Source organism: Mirounga angustirostris, unplaced genomic scaffold (assembly GCF_029215605.1).
Source record: "Mirounga angustirostris isolate CCGP_5_RB_7025 unplaced genomic scaffold, mMirAng1.0.hap1 SCAF_2, whole genome shotgun sequence".
In the NCBI taxonomy this organism is placed as follows: domain Eukaryota; kingdom Metazoa; phylum Chordata; class Mammalia; order Carnivora; family Phocidae; genus Mirounga; species Mirounga angustirostris.
This window is the reverse complement of record NW_026991710.1, coordinates 101,008,945-101,024,565: the sequence shown is the minus strand read 5'-3', so window position 1 is coordinate 101,024,565 and position 15,621 is coordinate 101,008,945. Positions and strand designations below refer to the sequence as shown.

At 42.3% G+C, this 15,621-nt stretch overlaps 1 pseudogene; it reads right to left on the bottom strand.

Annotated features, from left to right (window-relative positions):
• The window catches only part of LOC135363647 (mitotic spindle assembly checkpoint protein MAD2A-like), a 51,029-nt pseudogene extending 35,668 nt beyond the window's left edge, over nucleotides 1–15,361 (bottom strand).
• Nucleotides 15,362–15,621: the final 260 nt, after the last annotated feature.

Here is a 15,621-nt window from a genome sequence, read left to right as displayed (position 1 = left end):
GATGACCATGAGGGCATTATGCTAAATGAAATAAGTCCAACAGAGAAAGACATATACTGTATGATTTCACTTAGATGGGGAATTAAAAAAATAAAAAAATGAAATCCATAAGTACATAGAACAGATTGGTGGTTGTCAGATGTTGAGGGTGCAGGTGGGGTATAGAAAAAATGGTTGAAAGAGGTCAAAAGATCTAAACTTCCAGTTATAAGATAAATAAGCCCTGGGGATGTAATGTACAGGACGGTTACTATAGTTAACAATATTATACTGTATATTTGAAAGTTGCTAAGAGAGTAAATCTTAAAAGTTTTCATCCTAAGAGAAAAATTGTACCTAGGTACAGTGATGAATGTTAATTAAACTTATTGTGGTGATCATTTTACAATATATACATATATCAAATCATTATGTTGTATACTTATTTATTTTTTTTTTAATTTTTTTTTTCATTATGTTGTATACTTAGAACTAATACAATGTTATATGTCATTTTGATCTAAAAAAAGAAAGATAATAGGGGAATATTATGTATAATTTCATGTTAATAATTAAGGTAACTTAATTGGTATAGACAAATTTCTTGAAAGACATAAACTATCAAAGAAAATTTTTAAAAATCAATTACAGCAAACAATGAATCATGGAACACTACATCAAAAACTAATGATGTAATGTATGGTGATTAACATAATAAAAAAATCAATTACAGCAGTATACAGAAGTGATAATATGTCATGACCAAGATAAACCCAGGAATGCAAGGTTAGTTTAATATTTGAAAAATCTATCAATTTAATACCCAATGATAAGCTCAAATATATGCAGAAAAAGCATTTGACAAAATCCAACATCCATTCCTTGTTAAAATCTTTCAGAAAGCTAGGATTAAAAGAGAACTTCCTGAGCCTGCTAAAGAATTATAAAAAACCTTATTTAAAATTATACTCCATGATGAAAGACTGAGTATTTTCCTCTCTAAGACCAGGAACAAGTGAAGGTTGTATGCTTTCACCACTTATATTCAATATTGTACTCCCTCAAAATCCAAAGGCCTACAGATTGGAAAGGAAGAAGTACAACTATCTTTATTGACAGATGGCAAGATTGTCTCTGTAGAAAATCCAATTGAATCTGCAAAAACTTATTCAAACTAATAAGTGAATTTTGCAAGTTTGTAAGACACAAAATCAACACACAAAAAATCAATTGTAAAATGGCCTTTACCAGTAGAGTTTTGCTAAATTGAATTGTTTTAGGATTAGTTGAAAATCAAGTGCCTCCCTATGAGTATATATCACTTTTTCGTGGATGCCAAGTTGTTAATACCCACATAGAAACCAAAATCTACTTTATTTTCTCTCTTGAGAAGTTTATTGCTCGTCCTCTGAAACAGCAGTGATTGGAGTTAAACTTAGGATTCTTCAACTCTTCAACTTTGTTCCATTTATTTGTTCTGTTCTTTATTTGTTCTACCTAATGCTATTTTACTGGCAAGTATATCACCTCACAAAAATCAAGGATCTTATCTGATGTGGGGATTCATAATGTTCTTCAACCTTTTGTTTTGTCTAACTTGCTTACTTCACTCAAATATTCTAAATTGCAATATTCTAGGATTTTTTATGTCAAGTATTTAGACGTAGAATAGAATTCCAAGAAGTAAATAAACATGTTATCTGCATCGCATGATCCTTACCTCTAGACCAATTTGACACAGGTGGGCCTTAAAAAGTTGGTCCATTTCCAAGCCATCTCCTACACAAACATTGACGAAGAAACTGGTTTCAGTGTCAGTTATGGTCCATACGAGTGATTATTCTTAACTGACATTAAAAATGTTCCTTTTTTGTATTTCCATCCAAGCGGTCCGTAAGTACGTGACAGCCTATCTATGCATTTGAGTGAGAATAACACTGATTGATTTGGGTGTATTTTTAGGATGAGAGAGGAGGGCTTTTTGGGGGGTTTTTTTGGTTTTTTTTTTTGATGGAAATATTTCATATTGTGAAATGATGAAACATAGTAGAAAACATTGAGTCAAAGATATAAATACAAAATAAGCCATAAATCTACTTATTCTAAAATAGCTTTTTAGGTTCTTTGACACATGGGAAGTAAGAAACTAATGACAACCATTATTATATGGTAAAGTGTTATATAGTGAAGCAAAGATGTCCCATGTACTCCAGCTTTTTGATATTACCTACAGTTTTTTTCTATGTCCAAATGTAATAGATGAACTCCCATTTTAAGTATTGTGAGAGGCCTATTGCCTTACTCGGTATTTCTATTAATTCTTGGTTAGGGTGGGATGATTTCCAGCCTGCTCTAAATTACTACTCTTGTATATTTCTCAATTCCTATTTGTAATTTTCCTTAGGTTCTGTCCTTTTCCTACTCTGCTTCTTTCCTTTTTCTTTCTTTCTTTCTTTCTTTCTTTCTTTCTTTCTTTCTTTCTTTCTTTCTCTTTCTTTTCTTTCTTTCCTTCTCTCTCTCTCTCTCTCTCTCTTTCTTTCTTTCTTTCTTTCAAGTATAGGACTCAGCCTTGGGTTTTTAGTTTCCCCAAGCTATACTACAACAAGGGTATTTATGTAAGTAGCATAGGTTTCATGGTTAATACAGGAGGATTAAACACAGAAAGAATTTAAAAAGCAAATTAAATCAGGACAGTAGTTCCTAAAAGTCCTCTCGCCATGTTGGCTACTAGAAATTTCTCATTAGCCATCTTTCTTCTCTGTTGTCATTTTTCTGAATTCCTTTTATTCCCTCCCTCTGTTGGATGGTCCTGTCATCTCTAGTAATTCGAGTAACTGGCCACCATATCTCTATCATCTCTTGCCTATCAATGGAAAATGTGCACATTGTTTTCTAAACATTTTCCCCCACATTAACTGATCCAAGAAAATGCAAAAATCTTCTAGTAAGTAAAACAAACAAAAAGTAGTAGACATCTTGCATTTATTTCTCCCATATATTGGGATGTTGAGCAATTGGTGGAGCACATCACAGGCTGACTTGCTGGCTTGGTATCCAGTTGATAATATATATGGTTGTTCCGGCCATTGAGAGCAGTGCCATTCTCATTGATTGGTGTCTGTGCCCAGCACTTACAGATTTTGAATATCATCTCAAGCTAAATCTACTTTCCTATTTGAAATACAGGTACATGCTAATGTAATTTCATTTTTAGCGTTTCGTTGCTATATATATTTTTTCAGTTGACCCATTTTAGATTGCTTTTCTTTCATGCTTTTAACTAAAGATTGATAAAACTTATGTTTCTTAAAGAAGTAATAAACATACATGAAGTAAATGTCTAGTAAAACATATCGTTCGCTCTTTACTTTTTTTCCTAATCCCCCTTTCTCAGAATCTAGTTGCAAAGTATGTGATTTTCCCAGTGGCAAACAGATCAGAATTTAGCATTTAAAAACATTTTACATTTAAATTCTAAAAAATATTTTGCTATTTCTGTGTTTTTACTTTCTGGGATATTTGGTAAGTTTGAAAAAAAAATATCAAAGCTGATCTGAGTCATTACCGCTATGAACGCTAAAAAACTAAAATTTCAGTGTACATAATATATTCCGGCATACTATTTGTTTAGATTCATCTTGTAGCTGATTTTCTCTGGTTTAAGTATAAACTTGCAAAAGTGAGCACAGCAATGCCTTAATCATATATATCATACTAGTCTGACTTCTAGGATGTTTACTTCAAGAGTATTGCTTGGCTCGGTGTTTATAGCCTCAAAAAATTTGAATCTCATTTCTAGAAGTCAGTCTATAACTTGAAATAAGATGACAATGCTTTCTCAAAACAAACAAACAAACAAACAACCCCAACAGAAAACACCATTTCCCTTAGATTTACTTATAACCTCCGAGAAGCAAGGACTTTGCTTGTTTGTTTGTTTTAAAAATCTTGGGAATGTGGGGATAGGATGAGTTCAGTTCTACATAAATTTAACAGGTCCGAAGACATAAGTCCAAATAGATGGTTTTGCCTTAGCTGGTGAGGATGCCGGGGCTGCTTCCTTTGTTGGTGCTGACATCACTGAAGCAGTAGAAAGGCCACTGCTTTCCTTTTTAAAGTTCCAAATTCACCCTTTAGAGTAGGTTAACACTTTGCAAATGTCAGATTTACAGTTTCTGGTGAACAGCGAAGAAAGTCCAAGAGCCTGTAAGAAATTAGAGCTGAATGGTGAGCACAGCACCAGGTGTAGAGTCACTGAATCACTGGGTCGTACACCTGAAACTAATGGAACCGTGTGTCAACTCTACTTCCATGAGGGGAGGGGGTCAGAAATTAGAGCTGTAAATCAAATTTCTTTACTATATCTTAGCTCTTAAGATACATCATATTTCAAAGATTCTAACATTTACATTTCTTTTTACATTTTCACATTTCTGGAAACAGGTTGTGTCTTGTGGTTCTGATGTCCTTGTCATTGCTAGTCCACGTGCATAAAAACTTACAGTATGAATATCAGCAACTTGGAATAAAATTGCAGAGATGATACTGTATGACCAGCACTCTTGATAGCATAGATGATAGTATTGTGTGGGAAACATGGTCATCCATGACTCTGAGTTGAACATGTTTGGAAATACTGGATTTGGGATGGGAGTAAGCTTTAGGAATACCCTAACCGATTTGTTTTGCTTATACTTTATTGTTTTTCTAAGATTTTATTTATTTATTTGAGAGAGCTCGAGCACACATGCACGTGAACAGGGAGCAGGGGGAGGGGCAAGGGTAGGGAGAGGGACAAGCAGACTCCTGCCTGAGCCTGGAGCTCAATCTGGGGCTGGATCCCATGAGCCCCAGACCATGACCTGAGCCCAAACCAAGAGTCCTCCGGATGCTTAACTGACTGAGCCACCCAGGTGCCCCTCTTACAGTTTCATTTTTATATAGATTCAAGCAGGGCATAAGATAAAAACCTATACCTCAGTAGGTATTATAAAGCTCTTTCAGTAAGTATGTAGTGAAAGTTCTGAGCTACAAAAAACACGTGTTATAACTTGTGTAGCTTTGTTTTTATTCCTTTCTTTGTGGTACATACAATAATGTCATCCTTGCAATCATTATGGTATTATGATTTTGAGGTGAACACAGATCATGAGATTTTAGAATTTTTGATTTGCTAATTTTAAAGAAGTTTTTACTGTTGCTATGTCTTTTAAAGTGGTGAAATGAGTCATATATCAAAGGAGGCATTGAAGCATTTCTTTGAAAAATAAAATTTTACAGGACTTAATCCATCCTTTCATTTTCATAATTAACATTCTTTTGGAGAATTACTATCAAATACGTTCTTTAAAAGTGAACTTCAAAGTCTAACTTTGGGCCATAAGTAAACTACTCTGCCTTGTTTATTATAGACAATCATCGTTGAGGGTTTTGAAGTTTAGTTTGGAAGAGGATTTAGCACTCTGCAAGTTTATATTTAAGATTACAATATTGACTGATCGTCTTTCTGAGAATGTAATAGACATAATAAATTGCTTGCAACACTTAATATTTTCAGAGTGTTTGCCATTACCGTACTTGATGATTATTATTAAAAAAAAAAATCTCTCTGATCCCCCCGTTCTGAAAAGGAAACCAAAATTACTTCTCAATCCCTTCACTGTCTACATATAATCTCTGATTTAATATCACTAACCCAATACAGCAACACCTCATTTTCCCAGCATTGCTCAAGAAAAGTTTGTTCCATGCCAGTACACTTCCCAGATATCCGAAGAATATGCATTTAAATGACAAGCCTATTTTTTTTTTTTTTACTATTTCTGATAGAAATATTTCTACAACACACTGTTATTCTTATATAGAGAATACTGAAAAAAATCTCTAAAATTTTGTGCTTCGTGGCAATCTCAAGAGACTGCTTTATTCGTTGATGGGTCTTCAGCACACAGTAAAGAATGGAATAAGAGGAAGCAGTTAGTGGACGTGGACTACACTCAAAACTCAATGAACTTCTTTTTCGTAGAACACGGGGACTCATTTTTGCGAATATCAGTTACAGCAGATGGCGTGCTCCACCTGGCCCAGCAGGCTATGTGCACAACTTCGGCGCCCCCCCACCCCCACACCCCCACCTCCCGGGTTCGGTCACGGTGTAGGCGCAGGACTGCATATACTTTTCTCCAGAGGGCCGGGTCCATAATCTCAATGCGCTATTTGAGAGTTCCAACGTATAATGAGTAATAATCGAATTAAGCATCACCTCACTCTAAGTTAGGAAACACGACTTTCTTCTTTCTAGTCATGGCACAACTATTCACTTAGCCATCCAATTTTGAAATCTTGGCATAGTCTCTGATTTTTTCTGTTTCCATCTTCCAGCTAGGTCAGTTGTACTGCTGCTTTTCTCTTTATGTCTCTACTATTAACACCCTTTTGACTTTTACTTTGTATTTCTTACCCTATTACTGCTTTTACCTAGAATATTCTAGTTTGTCATATGCTTGATCTTTAGGCCTCCAGTCTCTTCAATTTCCAGTGTATTAGGTACAGAACTGACTGATCTTTATCAATGAGAGGTGTTTCCCTGTTCAAAAATCTCCAGTGGTTCCCTATTTTTGTTAAAAAAAAAATTTTTAACCAAATAATGAAAGACAATTACCAGCAGAGGCTGAGTTCTGTTGGGTCACATATGGATAAAAGGATATATAATTGTTTTGACATTAAGCACGACAATCCCTTCTGATCAATCACCTGTATGGCAATCTGCTCTAACATCTCCTTGGTCTTTAGGATTGAATGTATCGAATACATCAATTTTCATTTCCAGGATAAATTATTGGAAAATCTCTACACACTCTTCTGAAACCGTTCAAGAGATTCGTTGATGTTTTGAAATTTATCTACAAATACTGAGGACATACCTGGACATTTTTTGAGCAACTCGATATATCACTGAATTTTTTTGAAGTCCTTGATACTTTAAAAAATATATATTTAAAAAATTTTACCCCACTTTATTGAGAGGGAATTGACATATAACATTGTGTAAGTTTAAGGTATACAGGGTGTTGATTTAATAAACTTGTGTATTACAAAATGATTATGACTAAGTCATAATCCTATGGCTAACTCCTCTGTCCTGTCACATAATTACCATTTCTTTTTTGTAGTGAGAACATTTAAGAGTTACTCTTTTACCAACTTTAAAGTGTATTATTAGCTATAATAATATAAATATAAATAAACATATATAATACAAAGTATTATTAGCTGTAATCACCATGTTATACATTAGAGCCCCAGAACTTGTTAATCTTAGTTTTTTTCAAAATTTTATTTTTTTATTTGAGAGAGACAGAGATAGCGAGAGAGAGCAAGAGCGAGGAGAGAGGGAGAAGCAGGCTCCCTGGCAGGCTCCCCACTGAGCAGGGAGCCCAATGCCGGGACCCCGGGATCATGACCTGAGCCAAAGGCAAATGCTTAACCCACTGAGCCACTCAGGTGCCCCTGAACTTGCTAATCCTGTAACTGGAAGTTTATACCCTTTAATCAATTATCTTTGCATATCTCCCACTTCTAAGCTACTGATAACCACCATTTTGAATACTTCTCAGTGTGTATTCATTGTATTCATTCTTATACTTAGTTGTTTGTCACAAGTTTAACTGAGATGGTATTATGTGCCAATGTGCCCAGTGTCATAGATGTGATGGTACACAAACACAGGATTTTTATCTTTATCTAAACTATGGACTACTAGCTTTCTTCACCATTTGGTGTTGAAATTTACGTTTTCTTTGCATATTCTATTTGTAGAATTTGAAGATCATTTTCCTGGCTGGAGAAAAAGAAATTCTAATGTTTGTTAGCAAATTGCTCTCTTCCCCAAGCAGTACGGTTCTTTTCCTGCCTTGTCTTTTCTCATTGCCTAAAATATGATGGAAGAGTATTTTATATTGTCCTAAGTATTTTTCACAAGTCTCGGCTCATTTTGAACGTAGCACTTTTGACACTGATTTAAAACATACTATATATACGGCTGTGCATGTTTTTTAACTTTACAGTATCTGGTATTTTTCCATTTAATTAAATATATTTTGAAAACATAATATTTAATGTCTGTTTAATAGTCCATCTTATTTAACTATCCCATATTTTGGGCTATTTGGTTTGAGTCCAGGTTTTTTTTTTTGGTTGTTCTGCAACTTTAAATAATGCTTCTATGAACATCCTGGTACATAATTCTTTGCCTGTGCTTCTGATGATTTCCTTATGTTGTACCCTTGCCTCCAAATACTGTCCATGTCTTGGGCCCAGGGACTAAGCAGACTGGCTGTTTTTCCAATCTATGTCCAGTGAATATATTTTTTACTCAATGATCTTTAGAACTCTTTTGATGGCTGACCAGATGGAGTGTTGCCCAGTGTGCCGCAAGATCTTCCATAAACCCCTTTAACTTACCCCTTGCAGCAGGCTAGGACCCCTGTAAGGCCTGGAGAAGGAAGAGAGGGGCCTACACAGCTTCCCAGCTGCTGACGGTAGGACACATAAACTCTAGTCCCCTTTCCCGGGGCCGCGCCTTGTGAGTGCGTGCGTGCGCGAGAATGCGTGCGTGCGTGCGCGAGAATGCGTGCGTGCGTGCGCGGGAATGCGTGCGTGCCTGCGCGAGAATGCGTGCGGGAGTGCGCGAGAATGCGTGCGTGCGTGCGTGCGTGAGTGCACGCCGCGGTGGGGAGAGCTGAACTATTGCTGCTTGCCACAGATTGAATTGTGTCTCCCTCCCACACCAATTCGTAGGTTAAAGTTACAGCCCCTGATGGGCTGTAATAAAAGTATTCCTAAAAAGTGGCATTAAACATTCTTAAAACCTTGCTTCTAATTAAGAGAGAACACGATACCTGCATTTCTGTGGCAAAAAAAGAGAAAAACGCCAAACTGCATTAATCTACTGTCAAAGTAGTACTACAACTCACTGTAATCCAAGTCCCAATTCAGATTATGTGGTTAGAGGGTGTCAAAATAGGCTTTTGCATCTCAGTTAGCAACTGATTAACTGTTCTCTGCAATGCTCTCAGCAAACCTTTCCCTCTTTTTCCTCCTTTTCTCCTCACAAGTCCTGCCAGATCCTATCAGAAGGCACAACTGTCCTGGTCCGGAATGGCGTTTCCTAACTCTAGTCCATCACCGCCAATACCAGAATCAAAGAGGGGCCGAGGGGTTGTTAAAAATATACGTGGCCCCCACCCCGGTCCTACTCCGTCTGAAGTCGCGGAGGCTGGGGGCGGGCGGAAAGTGCCTGGCTCTGTAGTTGAAAGCAACGCTGCAGGTGGAGGGGCTACATCGCGCCGCAGGCCTCAGCAGCACCTAGGCCTCAAGCTCCACCATTAGCAAGGAGCCCGGAGGCGGCGTCTGCATCCGCTTCTTCCTAGATTCTCCCGCCGGGCAGGAGGCTGGGGCAGAGAGAGCTTAATTCGCGGCCTCGCGGCCTCCCCTCCACCCCCTCCCGCTTCCCCCGCCTCCGCGGCTGAGCCCCGGGCCTACCGGGCGGCCTGGCCTCAGTTCACCCCGCCCTCCGGCCTGCGCGAGGACGACTTACAGAAGAACTCGGCCACGATTTCGGCGCTCCCGCGCAGGGTGATGCCTTGCTCCCGGGAGAGCTGCAGCGCCATGGCCAGTCCTACAGACGAAGGAGTGCGCTTCCCCCGGCAGAGAGCGACAGCAGAGACGCCCACAGCAGTTCCCCGCCACTCGTTTCAAAAGTAACGGCGCAGCACGCCCTCGGGCCTCCGCGCAGGCGCGATGAGCCTCTAGGCCCCGCCCCGTGGGGCGGGGCCTGCAGGTCCTCTGGGCGCTTTTCGGAGCTGGCCTGTCCGCAGGCGCAGGGGGTAGGCGTGGTCGCCCAGTTCTGGGTGGTCAAGCTCCGCAGGGTCCCGGCTGGGCGTGTGTAGTTGTGGTCTACTAGACCGGCCTGAGGGAAGAAGACGCCAAAACCTGGTTTGGGTTTTTTTTTTAAGATTTTATTTATTGGGGCGCCTGGGTGGCTCAGTCGTTGGGCGTCTGCCTTCAGCTCAGGTCGTGGTCCCAGGGTCTTGGGATCGAGCCCCGCATCGGGCTCCCTGCTCCGCGGGGGGCCTGCTTCTCCCTGTCCCACTCCCCCTGCTTGTGTTTCCTCTCTCATTGTCTCTCTCTGTCAAATAAATGGATAAAAATCTTAAAAAAAAAAAAAAAGAATTTATTTATTTGAGAGAGAGAGAATGAGAGAGAGCACATGAGAGGGGGGAGGGTCAGTTTCAGATATTTTAAATATTTAAATATTTAGGTGGAATTACTTTAAAAGAAAATTTTGTTGCACACCATATTCAAAATGCTAAAAATTGTACACCTTGAGGTGTTGAAAACATGATCTTATGAAAATATCAGCCATTTTCACAGATCTGAAAAAAAGCTACTGAATTGTACTATATGCCTACTTAAGTTTTTGTTAGCTAAGCAAATAGATTTATTTTGAGATATGCAACTATGAATAATTGCCACTGCATTAATTCTACCACATTGTTAGGAATCATGACCTTGCATTGCAGACTCTAAAATGGATCTGAATTTGAAACCCTGAGAACACTAGCGATAGAAGGGCAATGGGAAACATCATTATAAGGGCTCCTACAGCTTCTTTTAGGAGGAAAGAATCTGATACACATGAGTACTTTCAGGGCACTAAAAAAGCAGCTTAAAGCTGACCATATGAACCCTGTTTCTAAACAATACAAAAAGAAAAGGTCATTCCTGCATCAGAATTACCATCATAAAAAATATTATAAATAATATTAAAGTCACACTGAGTCAATAACCACAGGGTTTTATTATCTTCAACACTACTGACAGCTTAATAAAATATGCTTAACAAATCATTTGTTTGAAAATTGAAAACTATATTCCTATGTAATTACAGAAACAGTGTTTTTAAAAAGTGGATGGCAATATTTATTTTATATCCATCATCTGATTTTAATATATCTTGCCAATAAAAATGTTACAGCTTTTAGAGATAAGAAAAAAATATGAAAGAAAAGAGAAAAGAAAAAAGTCTCAAACACAGGACCCAGAATGTCAACTAATTCAGCACAGTTTTGCAGTGTCAAGTAAAAAGTCTCTCATAGAAAGTTACATGGAAGTGTAAAACTTCGGTTTCTGGACTTTGATCCAAGCGGTCATAAAAACTGGTCCTCATTAGTAACTCCTATTTCCATTGTATGTCAAATATTCTCAAGCTTTTGCCTAGTACAAAACAAAGCAATAAGAAGTCAATCACGTTACCCCTACAATACTAAATGATCTAAAACATAACCCACAATGGCAGAAATGATTAGTAACTAATGAAAGGTAACATTATTTTAATATGCTGTCAAGAATAACAACAGCTGTTAAAGTGGCATTAGCACCCGGAAGCCTTCATTTGCAAAAGCATGAAGATTAGAGCCCTTAATTAACACAGTAGTATCTCAGGCGGGTAGAACTGCAAAGTTGTCTAGAATGGTGAGGGTGGGAGTTTCCGTATGTTGTAGTTTACTAGTCTCCAGTTAATTTTTATGCCAATAGATTATGTTATGAATTGTTTAACTGACACTCAAATTCACATCAACAGGCTGTGATTACTAAAAAGCATCTATGCTCCAAGCTTGTAGCTTTGAACTAGGTGCTTAGCTCTGTATTTGAAGATAGTTATAGGAAACAATGTAATATAGCAGCCGAACTGCTTTCAAGGTCAACCAAAATTCACGGGTATTTAAATGAGAATTTAGGGATGCCAGAAACCTTCATTCTGTCCAGTGACTACTACTGAGTACAGATCATTCAGTTTGGGAATAGGATAAAAAAGCATGCATGAATGTCATGCATGGAAGTAGTTCCATCAACATGCCTGTTTACCGGCACAGATGGCCAATCTAAGTGAATCCAAATTTATTTTAAATTTAAAAACATGTTAAATGTTTCTACAGAACTGTCTCATGGGGTCCTGAATCACACACAGTACTCATTTTACACTTACAGAGTGTAACAAAAAGGATAAAAGCAGAGTAACAGCTTCTAGTTAAAAGAGAAAAAAAAAAAAAATCCTAGCTATAAAGTTAAAATGTCTGCAATAAGTTTTTACCACAACCATATGAATCACACTGGGTTTAGAAGTTTGGAATTTTTATAATCAACTACTGTCTAATCTCTCAATCTTAAATCTCTAGTTAATGCCACCAAATATAAGCCCAAACAGGAACCTCTGACTACACACAAGCTCTTAGGTCGTATTCTTTAAACTGACAACTTTCAGCACTTTATACTTAAGGAGGGCCTGTACTACTCTTAAATATTTTACACTTTCGTTTTCCACGTTTTACTCAACATAAACTCTTAGAAATATATAAGAATATATATACACATACATGTCATAGAAAGTGGTCAGCCTATTGTCAACATCAACTATAATATAAAAACCGTAACTAAAAAAGTCTTTATACAGAGTTTCAGATGATCTGAATTTTACACAGAAAAGTGTAACTTTGAGAAATGAGGACTGTAATCCTGTGCTACTTGGGAGAAAAAGTAATGTGAAAAGAAAATTAAATGTAACCCCTTCCATTTAACTTCCAATAAAATGTTACTTTCAAAGATTTGGCAGGCTCTGAGTGAAGTGTTCTTATGTATGACTACTTAAAAAGATCACCAAACTATCCTAAGTTTCTGTCTTTAAAGGGAGAGAAGGAAAAAAAGAAGAGGACACTGATGTTGACTTGTAAGACAAATCACTTTTTTCTTTCAACTACTAATAATCTGCCTACAGAACATCTCCAAAGAACAGCCTGACACACTGAAAAAAATCAGCCCAGCTCTCCTGCCCGCTCCCCATTCAATGGGGGCAGAAAAGTGGAAGTGCGCAAGGGTGAAAGGAAACTAGGGACAGATGGCCTCGGAGTAGCAGGTGACCTTTGAAAACTGGGGGCCCACAACAATCAATAGTTCCAGATCTAGATGGCCTTCGTGCCTCACCCCGAACTCGCAGGAAACTGTCCTTTGAAAAGAAACCACTTTTCTTTTCAGGGTTTATCCTCTGGTTGCTCCAGATTCAGATTTTGAAGGAAGACAGCCAAAGCGGGGAAAGAGGACTTTAAAAGGAGGGCGGAGTAATTAAACAGAAGAGATAAGATTTGCCCTAAGCTATCGCCTCGGTCCAAAACCCCCGAAAGGGATGAAATCGACACAAACTCGTTTAGGAGAAACTGCCTTAAAAAGAGCCCCTTCTAAAATCCCAAAGGAATACACCGTAAGAGAATAAAGGAAGACAAAAATATCAGACAGTCCATTTTCAATGAAGCATCCCTCTGCCCCCCCGCCCCCCGCTGGGCGCCCCCAAGGTAAAGTGGCAAGTGGGGGGAGGCTGAAGGGACTACCTTGTTTTGTCTCCAAAGGGCAACACAGCAAACATAGGAAGGTCCACGTGCAGACCACGCGGCCTCCGCAGACTCTGGACTCCGGGAGGCGCCGGGGGGCGACGACGTGCCCAGGGGAGGCGGTGACTCGACGCCTGCTCCCTTACCGACCCCGCCACCGGGCCGCCGCCCGCCGCAGCCCGCTCGCTCCGCGCTGCGCCGCCCCCTGGCGGGGAGCGCCCGGCAGAGCGGAGGCCGACCGCCGGCGGGGGGGAGCCCAGCGCCGGGCCTCGGCCGGCCGCTCCACCATCACCGCCTTGAGAGCGCTTTCCTGGCGGCCAAGGCAGCCCGCGCCAGCTGCCCGACGGCCGCTGCCTGGAGGCGGCGGCGGCGGCGGCGGCGGCGGCGGGTTCGGGACTCTTCTCCAAAGAGGCGCGTCCTGGAGGCAGTCGGAGTCCGCGTGCAGAAGCCTTTGCCCGCGCCAGCGGCTTCCCACCAACTCCTCAGGCTTCAGGGCATCCGCCCGCCTCCACTCTCCGCTCCGGCCCCTCCTTCCTCGGCTTCCACCTCAATTCCTCCCCAACTCTCCGGGAGCGTTTCCCACGCGCGCCCCAACTGCCCCCCGGGCAGCCACCTCCCAAAGGACAGGCACCCTCCGCCCCGCCCTCGGCAGCGGCCGCCCCGGCGCTTGGCTCTCGACCGGGAAGAGCTGGCCTCTGGGGTCGGCTGGGGCTGCGCGGGACCCGTCAGCGCCCCGCTGTCGGCTCCCGCCGCGCCTCCCCAGCGCCCTTTGTGTGCGCGCCGCGAACCCCTCTGCGGAGCCCTTCCAGCGGCGCCGCCTTGGGAGCAAGAGAGAGTGAAAGGAAGCGCCGGGCCAAGCAAGGGACTGGAAAGGGGCAAAAGGCGACAGCGCTTACTCTGGGAAGATTCCGGCATGTTGCTGCCTTTGGGCTCCTCGTGGTCTCGCCCCTACCCCGACTTCCCCGCCCCGCCAAGGGCCAGGGCGAGGGGGGACGGGGGAGGAGCGGAGCTGCTGGGACCGAGTTGGAAATGGTGCTTCCGGAGCCGCAGGGAAGGGGCTCAAAACTGTTTTGGTTTCGCTGAGGAGATTTAGGGGGACTGGGAGGCTAAAGAAGGGCTGGGGGAAGGCCCGTGAGCGCGGATGTATGTAAATAATCTTGCTCTCAGGGAATACCGGGGCAGCCGGGCTGTGTGTGTGTGTGTGGGGGGGGGGGGGGTCCGCATGTACATTTTTGCATTGAACTTTTTGAGCAAGTTGGATCCAATCCCACGCGTGGGCTTTTCGACTGTACTAGCCATAAAGTCGAGGTGTCTACACCCTAGCAGGACCAAAGACCTACTTCAAAAGCAAAGGGCCTGGGAACCGAGGTCGTTTAATGGTAAAGGAAGAGGAAAATTCAGTAAGGGAGAGAGATGAGCCCCCAGGTCACTCTCAGCGCCCCGGGTGGGTCTTCCAGGGGCCCTCTTCTTACCTGGTGGCTTTCCTAACAAAGTAAGAGAAGGTAAAGTCCCAGTGATCATCCAGCCACGCTTCCACGGAATCCTGGTCCCGCTGCAGCTTCGACTCCCCGGAGCCGGGGCTGGCCCGCTCCATGATCCGCGCCCAGCGTCTGTGCAGCTGCTTTGTGCCCTTTTCCACCCCAGCTGGGGTCTCTCCCTCGGAGGAGCCGGCCTCTGCCCCGAGACCCTCCCCCTCCGCCTTGCGCCGGTCCGGCTGGCTTTTGGCGAAGCTGCTCCGGCGCCCGGCCAGCCTCTTGCCACGCCCCACCTCTCCTGGTGATCACCGCTCCCAGGTGCGGCGGCTGGGGCAGGCGCAGCAGCCGCGCGGCCTCCCCGGGGTCGGGCGGAGGCGGGGTCTCGCCGGCCGTCGGGGCCCCAGATTCCAAGGCGGCGGCGGAGGCAACTGGCGAGCTCGCCGGCAGCTACGTGGCCGCCGCTGGAAGGAGGCCGCTCGGCCGCTGGGGTGCGCTGTGGGCTGAGCGGGTTCCGGGGAGCGCGCAGAGGTGACTGGGGGTGTGTTCGCAGAGTGCCCCGCAGTACGAAAGGGAGAGTCGCGATGTGTGCGCCCATCCCAAGTCCTGAAAGCTGGAGTTAGGGGAACCTTCCACCAAAAGTAAGAGGTGCGGCTACCCTGGCGACTTTTCTCAGGTCTGAGTGAACAGTGACCGACCGGCCTCGCTTTCCTCCCCAGGGCTGGGGT